The sequence below is a fragment of the Chiloscyllium punctatum genome, chromosome 23, assembly GCF_047496795.1.
Source record: "Chiloscyllium punctatum isolate Juve2018m chromosome 23, sChiPun1.3, whole genome shotgun sequence".
In the NCBI taxonomy this organism is placed as follows: domain Eukaryota; kingdom Metazoa; phylum Chordata; class Chondrichthyes; order Orectolobiformes; family Hemiscylliidae; genus Chiloscyllium; species Chiloscyllium punctatum.
The window spans coordinates 76182549-76194846 of NC_092761.1; the positions used below are offsets into that span (position 1 = coordinate 76182549).

Consider the following 12298-nt stretch of genomic DNA (forward strand, 5'->3'; position numbering starts at 1 on the left):
ATTAATAGAAACAGACTGCTATCCCTGAAACGAGATTAAAGTTGTTCCCAAATCACCCGCTTGGCTCTTTTGTAAAGCCAATGGATCACTGATTGTGCAACTTGGAGGGTTTAGGATTGATAACTAAGATATATTGAGAATGTGAATTGTACAATGCTTTTCTTAATGGCAAGTATTGTTCACTTTTTATATTCTCCACCAAATCTACAAATCTTCAAGATAAAATTTTGACCATCCTTGATTTTAATCCATCATTATTGTGATGTCTTCCAAATACGTGAACTCTAAGCTCCAGAATTATTTGCATAAATGTATCTACTCTTCCATCTTCTAAGAGCTCCTTAAAAGGCTAACTCTTTAACCAAGCTCTAGTTGCTTGCCATAATACTTCTTTATTTGCCTTGTTATCATAGTTTGCTCCACAATGTCGCTGTGAACAATCTGAGGACACTCTATTACATTCAACACTCTAATTAAGTAAGTTATTGCTTTTGTCCTTATAAAGGCACATAGCTTCTAATATTCAGCATAACCTCAATTGTTATCACCCACTAATGCGAAAGCAGAACAAATCCTCTCTAGCACATATCACATGTCACCTCAAGTTATGCATGAACTGCAGCTCAAGAAATTGTTTTTATTGGCAGAGTGAATAATTAGCAAAACATGAGGGAACTGAAAATAACATTTGAATTTAATGAATAATACATGCTGGGGTTCTGAACTACATTTCTGAAGGAACAAACTATTTACAACTACATCAAGTTAAAGATTAGGAGAGAATAGTCAAAAAAATGTATGTTCTCACTTAGGAAGTATTTACACAATAATGTATCCAATACTGACCTCTGAGCAGAGTTTCAACAGTACAAAAACCCATGAAGCTGATTATTTGAATTTAAAATGTTATATAATCCTATAGCTAATTATTTGGCTTCAGTTAGATAATGATAAGACCACATTGCTATATAAAGCAAAGAGAAAACTGCTATTACAACAAACAAAATATGAATCATAAAGAAGTTCTATTTGATGGAATGTCATACCTTCCAGTCAGTTCCTCTAAAGGTCCAATTGGTAAAGGATGTATCTGTCCATACAGGTTAAGGATTCTTAAAATCAATTCACATACTGTTAATATTAACAACCTCAAACACCACTTTGTGACTGGGTGCTCAGCAGTAAGGTTGGACAAAGTGGAATTTAACCAGGATCCCTATCCAGCTCACCACCCAGTTATATTCTCCTTCAAAACACTTGGGTGTGGACTTCAGGTCTGATTTAATCGTGATGTGATTAGTTGCAATGCATTCCATCATTGAGAATTACACAGGTGTGATCCTTTGGATGAATAACATTTGACGACATCATTAGACATTTTCCCAAAGCGAAAGGGAAGAAACTCAAAGGAGAAAGAATTCTTTCCTCTTTCAGTGTAGTTCTGATCAATCCTTAACTGAGATTCGTAATAAGCAATGATTCCTAAAAAATGGTATTTTTATATAAGCTTGCACATCCTCAAATAATCTATTTACAGCATTTAAATTATTGAAAAATTGTGTCAATATTATGTTGACAATTACAATGAAAGATATGTGATTTATACATCTTTATATCAATTTTAGAACTTTGATTTCATTCTAGTGGCATATATTAGTAATTTTTGTGAATGCTTGAAAAAAATAAGTCAGTCAGTGTTTTGGAACTATTGCCTAATGTATTCTATGGCAGATACTATGAAACCCTTGGAGTGGAAGGTTGTTAGTACTGTGCTGGGTTTGCAACAAGGAATGTAAACATTGAAAGTCATTAGCTTGCTTTTGGTTTAGAATAATCAAATTTTGATTTTGGCTAAGGAAACCCAGTGATCTGAACTTTTTGAACAGTTCAGAGGAGGGAAAGAAGCCCAATTTAGTTTCTCTCTAAAAAAGAAGTATAGAACAGTTCAGGGAATAGGTTATCTTAGGTGACAGCTAGTTTAAATACTTTCCAGACCAGATATGTTTAGTTAGAAACGAGCGCATTGTTAAAGTACTAGGAAAATGTAAGTTTTTAGTTTTGTGTCAATTCATGCAAGAAACTTCATAGTTCACAGGAAGGAACTCAGAAAAGAACAATTAAGTTGACTTTAAAGGTTTGAAGTAGGGTAGCATGGTGGCTCAGTGGTTAGCACTACTGCTTCATTGTACCAGGGACCTGGGTTTGATTCCAGTCTCAGATGACTGCCTGTGTGGAGTGCATACATTCTCCCTGCATCTGCGTGGATTTCCTCCAGGTGCTCTGGTTTCCTTCCACAATCCAAGGATGTGCAGGTTAGGTGAATTGGCCGTGCTAAATTGCCCATCGTGTTTGGGGATGTGTAGGTTAGGTGCATTCGTCAGCAGTAAATGTAGAAAAATAAGGTACGGGAATGGGTCTGGGTGGGTTGGTTTTCAGAGGGTCGGTGTGGACTTGTTGGGCCGAAGGGCCTGTTTCCACACTGTAGGGATTCTGTAATTAAAAACCTCTCTGGAGATGACTCTGTAAAGTGATGGTGTTGGGCAACAGATGAAAACTTTGTTTTGTCCTTGTTTAAAATCTTTCCAACTGTGTTGCATATTTAGGTAGCTTGGTTTATTTTATTTCATTGTTTATCCTTTTATTTAATAAAATTGTATTTTATTGTTAAAGGAAGTCTGTAGCTTTGTATACTTATTGTTCAGGGAATGACCACAACGATAAAGTAAAAAAAAACTATTAACCCAGGTTTCATTCTAGGAGCTGATATGTACAGGCGTAACATCAGCTAATAATTGTAACGTAGGACATCCAGTGGTTCGAAAGAACTGCTCTCTGTCAATGGTGTCTGTGTAAGAAATAATCTCTCCAGGAAATTGTTAATTTTAAACTCTCTGACAAGTGTTTCACACCTCATGCTACACTGACTGTGATGGTCCTCCCAAATAGAACTCAAAACCAGCTTTCTGTTTTCACTACCAAAGTTAGGATTTCATCAGTGCAGAAGAGAGAGGGACTTTAGTCACAGTTTAAACTGAGGTGGATGATGTCAGAACTTTCCATCATTTTGAATTCTATCATTTCTAAACATTCTGATTGTGCGAGTCAAGAACTGGACCTGGAATACTTAAAATTGGAATTGTAAACTGAATATACATTTGCAGGATAATTGCATCACAGAAGGAGACAACTCAATCTATTTGTCTATGATGGCTCCCTGAAGGAGCAATTCCCAATAGGATTTGCTGGGTTGCCCTCAGGAGGCAAGAAGATCCATACTAAATCCTGAAGGGCTCAGAGGTATTGGCTTTCAAATAGCTCAATAATGAGACTATTTGGCCAGTGATAGGGAGGAGAGAATATTCCTTGTGTCAGCAATTTCCTGCCACAGACTGAAAGTGATCAGTATTTCTACCAGTGGAAATGGACCACTTAAGTTCTTCATGATTATTCTTCTCCAACCACCACCTAACCCATTGAGATGAGCCCCAAACATTCCAGCCACAGGCTTTTTGATATTGCAGATTTTACAAACATTGGGTTATAAAAGTGATATCACATCATCCTTCTTGATCAATGTTAAAAATGTAGACAGATACCTGTTACAATTTTGCTAAACCTTCCTACCTAATTTAAACCAACAACATGGAAAATAATTTATCCAGTGCAGTATTAGATTAGATTACTTACAGTGTGGAAACAGGCCCTTCAGCCCAACAAGTCCACACCGCCCCACCGAAGCGCAACCCACCCATACCCCTACATTTACCCCTTACCTAACAATATGGGCAATTTAGCATGGCCAATTCACCTGACCTGCACATCTTTGGACTGTGGGAGGAAACCGGAGCACCCAGAGGAAACCCACGCAGACACGGGGAGAATGTGCAAACTCCACACAGTCAGTCGCCTGAGGCAGGAATTGAACCCAGGTCTCTGGCGCTGTGAGGCAGCAGTGCTAACCACTGTGCCACCATGCGTATTCTGTGAAAATTTGAGAGGCCAAGAATTATTTAAAGTAAAAATTAACAACTTTATTTCTTAAGGTATAACAGAGAATAATTAACTAACAACTATTGACAACTCCTTCCCCTAACCCATCTTTTACTTTCTGTTCTACAATACTAGTCTGATAAAACCCTCAATTAAGATTTACCAAAAATTCAAATTTTCAATATCAGCCAGCTGTCGAATCTTCTATTTGGATCTTCTTGTGTCTTCTTTTCTTCTTATTAGGGATTATGTTTCACAGCTCATGGATCAATAAAGGTAGCTTTAAGGGAGCTATTCTCCGGCAGTTTGCAGATGTCATTGGCTTAGCAGCTCTCCTCCCAACCATTTAATTTTCCCAGGTCCTTTACCTCTAAAGCATCAAATTGTGTCATTGGCTTTTAAGATTATCAATATTCTAATTTCAAACTTGATTGGAGTTTGTTTTTTTTTGAGGGATAATTAGGGATTTGCCTAATTTGAATCTATTTTGTTGTTTCAGGCAACCCAGCTAATCCAGCTTTTGACCAAGTGCTACATTGTTACACTTCAGTGCTACAAGTGCTACATTCAGAACACTTGGTGCCGTCAGGTAGTTTTACTAGCTTTTAACTCTCTTCAAGGTATAGTGCACCCACATCTTCTTAACATACTTTTCATTCAATATGTGATGTATCTGTGTTAGATTTCTTCTAAGACATGTGGTATGAGATTTATATTTCTTTATTCTTATCCAAGATGTAATGAACAAAGTTGGGATCACTGTAGAAAGAATAGGCATAGGCCAATGCTGTAGTTGAATGTGAACAAGGATGTTGTAGGAAATATGCCTGTGTGCAGAACAAGAGAAATAAAGTTGATCTTTGAAAATAACAAGTTTGATGTGTTTTTCTCAAACTTTAAGAGCTTGTTTTCCACAATGTTGGATATTTGCACTCAGTGAACAAAACAAACATACCCTAGAGAAGTAGTTAAAACTTAAAATATGGGGTCAAGATCGCTCTTCATTCTTTTGACAACATTCCTTCAGGGTGAGCTTCATCACACAAAACATGCTGCCAAATGCAGTTCATTGTTTCAATTATCCATGATTGCAATGAATGCTGATTTAGAATTCCTCCAATCATGGTTAATTGAAGGGGGACTTTCGGTAAATATTGCATCCAACAAAATGTTTAACAATCCAGCAATAAGAAATGTTGACAGCAGGACAAAAACAATAATTGCCAATGGAATTTGGAGTGACTGCCTTTGAAAACAATTTTCTTCATTTGATTCAGTGTGACTACAATGAGCTTGAGGAAAACTAAAGTCAATGGGAATCAAGGAGAAGTCACTTCTCTGATCGGCACAGGACAGATAGTTGTGATTGTTGGAGATCAGTCATCTCAGCTTCACGACATCATGACAAGAGCTCCTCAAGGGATTGTTCCAGGCCCAACTATTTTCAACTACTTCATCAAGACCTTCTGTCCATCAGGGCAAAAATGGGAATATCTACTGATGATTACATAATGTTCAGCATCATTCATGACTCATCAGATACTGAAGCATTCTGCATTCAATTGCAACAAGATTTGGATTAGATCCAGACTTAGATTAGCTAGGTGGATGGGTATATGATTAGGAAGGGGTTAGAATGATATGGGCCAAATGCTAGCAAATGGGATGTGATTAATTAGGCTAGTACTAGACCAAGACCTGATCAGGTGTACCTGAGAACTCTGTGGGAAGCTAGGGAAGTGATGGCTGGGCCCCTTGCTGAGATATTTGTATCATCAATAGTCAGAGGTGAGGTGCCAGCAGACTGGAGGTTACCAAATGTGGTACAATTATTGAAGAAAGGTAGTAAGGACAAGCCAGGCAACTATAGACTGGTGAGCCTGACTTTGGTGGTGGGCAAGTTGTTGGAGAAAATCCTGAGGGACAGGATTTACATGTATTTGGAAAGGCAAGGACTAATTAGGGATAGTCAACATGGCTTTGTGCATGGGAAATCATGTCTCACAAACTTGATTGAGTTTTTTGAAAAAGTAACAAAGAGGATTGATGAGGGCAGAGTGGTGGACGTGATCGATATGGACCTCAGTAAGGCATTTGACAAGGTTCCCCATGGGACACTAGTTAGCAAGGTTAGATCTCATGGAATACAGGGAGAACTAGCCATTTGGATACAGAACTGGCTCAAAGGTAGAAGACAGAGGGTGATGGTGGAGGGCTTTTCAGACTGGAGGTCTATGACCAGTGAAGTACCACAAGGATTGGTGCTGGGTCCACTTCATTTTCTTCATTTATATAAAGATTTGGATGCAAACATAAGAGGTATGGTTAGTAAGTTTGCAGATGACACCAAATTTGGAGGTGTAGTAGACAGCGAAGAAGGTTAGTTGATGTTTCGGGCAAAAGCCCTTCATCATCAGCCCTTTCGTGATGAAGGGCTTTTGTCCAAAATGTCGACTCTCCTGCTCCTCAGATGCTACTTGACCTGCTGTTCTTTTCCAGCACCACACTCTCGACTCTAATCTCCAGCATCTGCAGTCCTCACTTTTGCCAGGCGAAGAAGATTACCTCACATTATAACAGGATCTTGATCAGATGGGCCAATAGGCTGAGGAGTGGCAGATGGAGTTTAATTTAGATAAATATGAAGTGCTGCATTTTAGGAAAGCAAATCTTAGCAGGACTTACACACTTAATGGTAAGATCCGAAGGAGAGTTACTGAACAGAGACCTTGGAGTGCAGGTTCATAGCTCCTTGAAAATAGAGTCGCAGATAGATAGGATAGTGAAGAAGGTGTGTGGTATGCTTTCCTTTATTGGTTTGAGCACTGAGTATAGGAGTTGGGAGGTCATGTTGCGGCTGTACAGGACATTGACAAGGCCACTTTCGGAATATTGCATGCAATTCTGGTCTTCCTCTTATAGGTAGGATGTTGTGAAACTTGAAAGAGTTCAGAAAGGATTTACAAGGATGTTATCAGGGTTGGTGGATTTGAGCTACAGGGAGAGGCTGAACAGGCTGGGGCTGTTTTCCCTGGAGCAACAGAGGCTGAGTGGTGACCTTATAGAGGTTTATAAAATCATGAGGGGCATGGAATAGGATAAATAGACAAAGTCTTTTCCCTGGGGTGGGGGAGTTCAGAACTAGAGAGCATAGGTTTAGGGTGAGAGGGGAAATATATAATAGGGACCTAAGGAGCAACTTTTTTATGCTGACGGTGGTGCATGTATGGAATAGGCTGCGAGAGGAAGTGGTGGAGGCTGGTACAATTGCAACATTTAAAAGGCATCTGGATGGGTATCTGAATAGGAAGGGATAAGGTCCAAGTGCTGCAAATGGGATTAGATTAAGTTGGGATATCTGGTCGTCGTGGACAAGTTGGACCGAAGGGTCTGTTTCCGTGCAGTACATCTCTATGTCTCTATCTGTTCAGTGTGGATGAGTTGGACCAAAAAGTATGTTTCCATGCTATACAACTCCATGAGTCTGTGACTCAAAGTGACAAGTAACATTTGCACCACACAAATATGAGATAATCAGCATGCAATGACAAATAACAAGGGAATCTAACCTTTGCCCCTTCTCATTCAATGGCAACACTCTGGAGGTTACCATAAATGAATGCACAGATTAACCATATAAATACCTTGGCTACAAGAACAGGCAAGATGCTCGGAATCTTGCAGTGACTAACTCACCTCCTGATCTCTCAAAAGTCTGTCAGCATGGAAATCAGAAACAATAAAAAACAGAAACTGCTGGAAAAGATCAGCAGATCTGGCAACATTGATGGAGAGAAATTAGAATGTTTCATGTCTGGCGACCTTTCTTTCTGCTTTTCCAGCAATTTCTGTTAATGTTCAAATAATGTTGCCTTTAAATCTGCTGAGATGTTTTCGCAGTTTGTAGAAATGAATTCACAGTAACAATTCAAACGGTTGTCATAAAATAAATAAATTGACACCAACATAACAATAGTGTACAGAGGCATTATTAGAAGTTGATTAAGCATCCGTACATAAACATTCCCAGGCAGAATACCTACCCTCAGATATCACTGTTATCTGCAGCACTAATTATATAGAGAGTATTTAATGCCTATGAATCTTTGCTAATGCAAGAAAGAAATAACTTGTGATTATATAATGCCTTTCACAGTTTCAGGATGCCTCAGTGCACCTTATTGGCAATGAAGTTCTTTTGAAGTGTACTCACTGATGTAAGAGGAATCACAGGCAATTCTCACAATTTGTAAGAAGGAAATGACCAGATTATCTGTGTGCTTTTCTCAGTGATACTTGTTAAGAGATCAATTTAGGTTAGAATTTCAGAAATAATTCTTCTGCTGTCCTTTGGATAGCATTATAAGATCTTATATATCCAACTGAGAGCAGACAGGATCTTGGTTTAACTTTTCATCCAAGAGACAGCAATTCCCATGGTGCAGATTTATTGCAGAGCTGCACAGTGAGTAGCTGACTGGATTTTATACTTGAGTCTCTTGAACCTGCAACCTTCGGATTCAAAGGCAAGAGTCCAATAACTGAGCCATTTCTGATAACTGACATCTTGTAGGTATATGTTGCCAAACGTTCATGTTCTAATTCTCATCAATTGGCCAACTTGGTGATATACTTTAGTAGTAAAATGTTGCTTTTACTCATAATCAGATCACACTTCTGAGAACAAGAGAGGCCATTTAGGAAGGAAAAGAAATGAATGCTGAGTACAATCCAGAGTCTCTGATTGAACCAGCCATATTCACAGAGTAAGGTAAATGTGTTTTCTTTTCTTTCTGTGGTCACGTAAAATTAAAATCCAGTGATCTCAAATATAACCGTCACTGTAAAAGGTTTATATTTGGTAAAAGAGCAGGAGAGGACTTCAAAAATTAGGGTAAGTTCAGTTATCTGATCTTTCCAATTGAGGAATCTTCTTTAGAGAGACAATAGTGTGGGTGTAAGTCCGTAATTACAGAACAGCAGCTCTTAAGCATGTGTTCCCTTCAAGAAGAATCCCACAGAAGAGTGTGCAATTCCTCAGTTTGTCCAATAAATGTGACTTTCAGAGATTAATTCATGCAGCAAAATATTATCATAAAGGTTTGTGATCTGAAATTTTAATTTAGAATATAATTGACTGAATACAGATTTTTACTTTGGCCTTTTTGGAAACAACACTTTGCAAAGCAAAAATGTTCCCTTTGCAAAGAAGCTGCTCAACTGGAGTCAGTGTCTGCAATGTTTTCAGAGGAGCACATGGCATATAATGGTCATGTCACTGAGTTTAGTAATCCAAGACAAATGCCCTGGGATTCAAATCCCAACATAGCAGCTGATGGAATTGAAGATTAGTCAATTAATTGATTAACCTGGAATTTAGGATCTAATTAGAAAATACTGCTTGTGTTTAACTTATTTGGAACTCTTGCAGATATTACTGCAAGATATCTGGAATTGAAAAGCTATTCTCAGTAGTGCTGACCATTACAACTACCATTGAGTTGTAAGCACCCATTTAGTTTACCGGATCCTATAAGCAAGAAAATCTTGCATTTAAAAAAACTTGTAATAGAATGATTTTCCAGAGGAAGAGGATGAAAAGTTCTATAGGTTCAATTGGAACAAGTATGAAAACTAATCATGATTGAAGGCATGTTGTTCCATGAAGAACCTTAGATGCAGATAAGGATGCACTTAAGCCATAAGATAACATTAGACAATACTTTTTATGGAACAACACCCTTCTTAATAATTACTGACTTCCTAAACCACCACAATTCCTGTCACTATTTTTCCAGAAAAGCATTGTGCAGAGGTTTGGCTGTCTCACAATGTGCACATTCATTTTAATGGCCTTCATTCTGTAAGCAGAATCTTACAACTGGTCACACTTTCATTTCCTCTGAAGGTAGATCTATAAACATCTTCTTTCACTTGCAATTCCCAATGCACTCGACAATCACCTCAGCATTTGTGTTAGATAATGAGGGATTATGCAAATTTGCATGTCTGTCATATCTTGGGCATTCAATTGTTATACAATCAATCAAATCTGATCATCTCTTGTGAAGCTGTATTTCAATGAAGCTCGTCACATACAATAAAGAGTTAGAAAATATTATGTTTCACTTCCCAAATTCAAAAACGTCAAGCCCTATAGATGCTGAAAACAATAGAATTTTGTATTAAATCATGTTTAAGTATAAAAGCTGATTCTTCAATCCCTTTTTCCAATGCAGCACACTGTGAGCATGGCAGCCTATTCCATTTTCTTTGTGAATCTTAAAATATGTAAAATCGTGTTTATGCTGAATCATTTCTCATGATGCTCTTGCAGAGAGAGTAAAGCTCGCAACATCAGCCACACAGTGATTATTCCAGTGCTTTGAACTTTCATTTCATGTAAATCTAGTTTGCATGGCAATCTCACAGGACTATTTAGGTTGAAATAACAAAATTTGCAATCAATATGTATTTATGCTAGTTTAGATTCAGAGATTCTCAATTCCAATTTCAGAGTGATTGATGAACCCAAATGGTCATGAACCACATTTCATGGATGTTACATTCTGATTATTCTTAAAAGCCTAATAAAATTGAACCGACACATCCAGCTGGGCTTCAGGAACACAATCACGTTAATCAATCCGCAAATTGTCCCAAGTTACAGATTTACTGAATTAAGATTGATGGAACAACCATGGAAGTACATAAGATGCTTCCAGACATTTGAAAGTGGGAAGACTTATGGCATTGAATTATGAAATTCAACCTAGATAACAGAAATTTGTCACATGCTGCAAGACAAAATTGTAGATATATCTTTTGAAAGACTACTGCTATCCTAGCTAGGAAAGAAGGTAAAAAGGTGTCAAAGTCATCATATACTTTACACTAATGATGTCTATTGATTGCAGACATGAGTCAATAAAATGATTGGGATGGTCAATTCTATTATCTGATCAGCACATGGCTACTCACACTGCTTTCAGTTTGTTTCATTGAATATCAAAACCTTTTGGGGTACACAACAAAGGTATGAGATTTATTGCTAGTAGGAGACTCATTGCTCACAGGAGATTTGTGTTTTCACTGCCTGAAATAAAGAAAGAGAAAGAGAGAATCATTTTCAATCTTCGCCCAACTGCACAACCTGCAGATCAAGTGGCAAATAAGCAAAAGCAAAGCACTGTGAATCATAAAGTCATAGAGATGTGCAGCACGGAAACAGACCCTTCAGTCCAACACGTCCATGCCGAACAGATATCCCAACCTAATCTAGTCCCATTTGCCAGCACTTGGCCCATATCCATCTAAACCCTTCCTATTCATTTACCCATCTAGATGTCTTTTAAATGCTGCAATTATACCAGTCTCCACTGCTTCCTCTGCCAGCTTATTCCATACACACACCAACCTCTGCGTGAAAATGTTGCTCCTTAGGTCCCTATTATATCTTTCTCCTCTCACCGTAACCTATACCCTCTAGTTCTGGACTCTCCCACCCCAGGGAATAGACTTTGTCTATTTATCCTATCCATGCCCCTCATGATTCTATAAACCTCAAAAAGGTCACCACTCAGCCTCTGATGCTCCAGAGAAAATAGCCCTGCCTATTCAACCTCTCTCATAGCTCAAATCCTCCAACTCTGGCAACATCCTTGTAAGTCCTTTCTGAAAACTTTCAAGTTTCAAAACATCCTTTCTATAAGAGGAACTCTAGAATTACATGCAATATTCCATAAGTGGCCTTACCAACATCCTGTGCAGCCACAATATGACCTCCCAAGTCCTATACCCAATGCTCTTACCAATAAAGGAAAGCATACACAATGCCTTCTTCACTATTCTATCTACCTGCAACTCTACTTTCAAGGAACTATGAACTTGGATTGCAAGGTGTCTTTGTTCAGCAACACTCCTCAGGACATTACCATCAAGTATACAGGTTCTGCTCTGGTTTGTCCTTCCAAAATGCAGCACCTTGCACTTAAACTCCCTGTTTTCCATGAAACCTAACCTTGTTAACCAGTGTACCATGAGGAACCTTGTCGAATGCCTCACTATAGTCCATATAGATCACATCTACCGCTCTGCCCTCATCAATCCTCTTTTTGATATGAACCCAAATTTTCCATCATTGTTTCATTGGTTCAAAGTTCCTAAACAGAATTTTCTTCATGATGACAACAAATTGATTAGCAAGTTCTCAAATGATACAAAAATTGTTGGCGCTAATGAGGAGAATAGCCTTCGATTACAAATGTGAGGTGATGTATTTGGGGTGATAAACAAGCCAAGGGAATAC

General features: G+C 38.3%; 1 long non-coding RNA gene across 1 annotated transcript in view; it reads left to right on the forward strand.

Moving 5' to 3' along the window:
- LOC140493993 (uncharacterized) overlaps positions 1 to 4789 on the forward strand; it is a 131772-nt gene extending 126983 nt beyond the window's left edge. Inside the window, exon 3 of the long non-coding RNA XR_011963824.1 lies at positions 4490 to 4789. This is a non-coding gene — a long non-coding RNA (uncharacterized lncRNA). The remainder of the gene's footprint in view (positions 1 to 4489) is intronic.
- The last annotated feature ends 7509 nt before the right edge of the window (positions 4790 to 12298 follow it).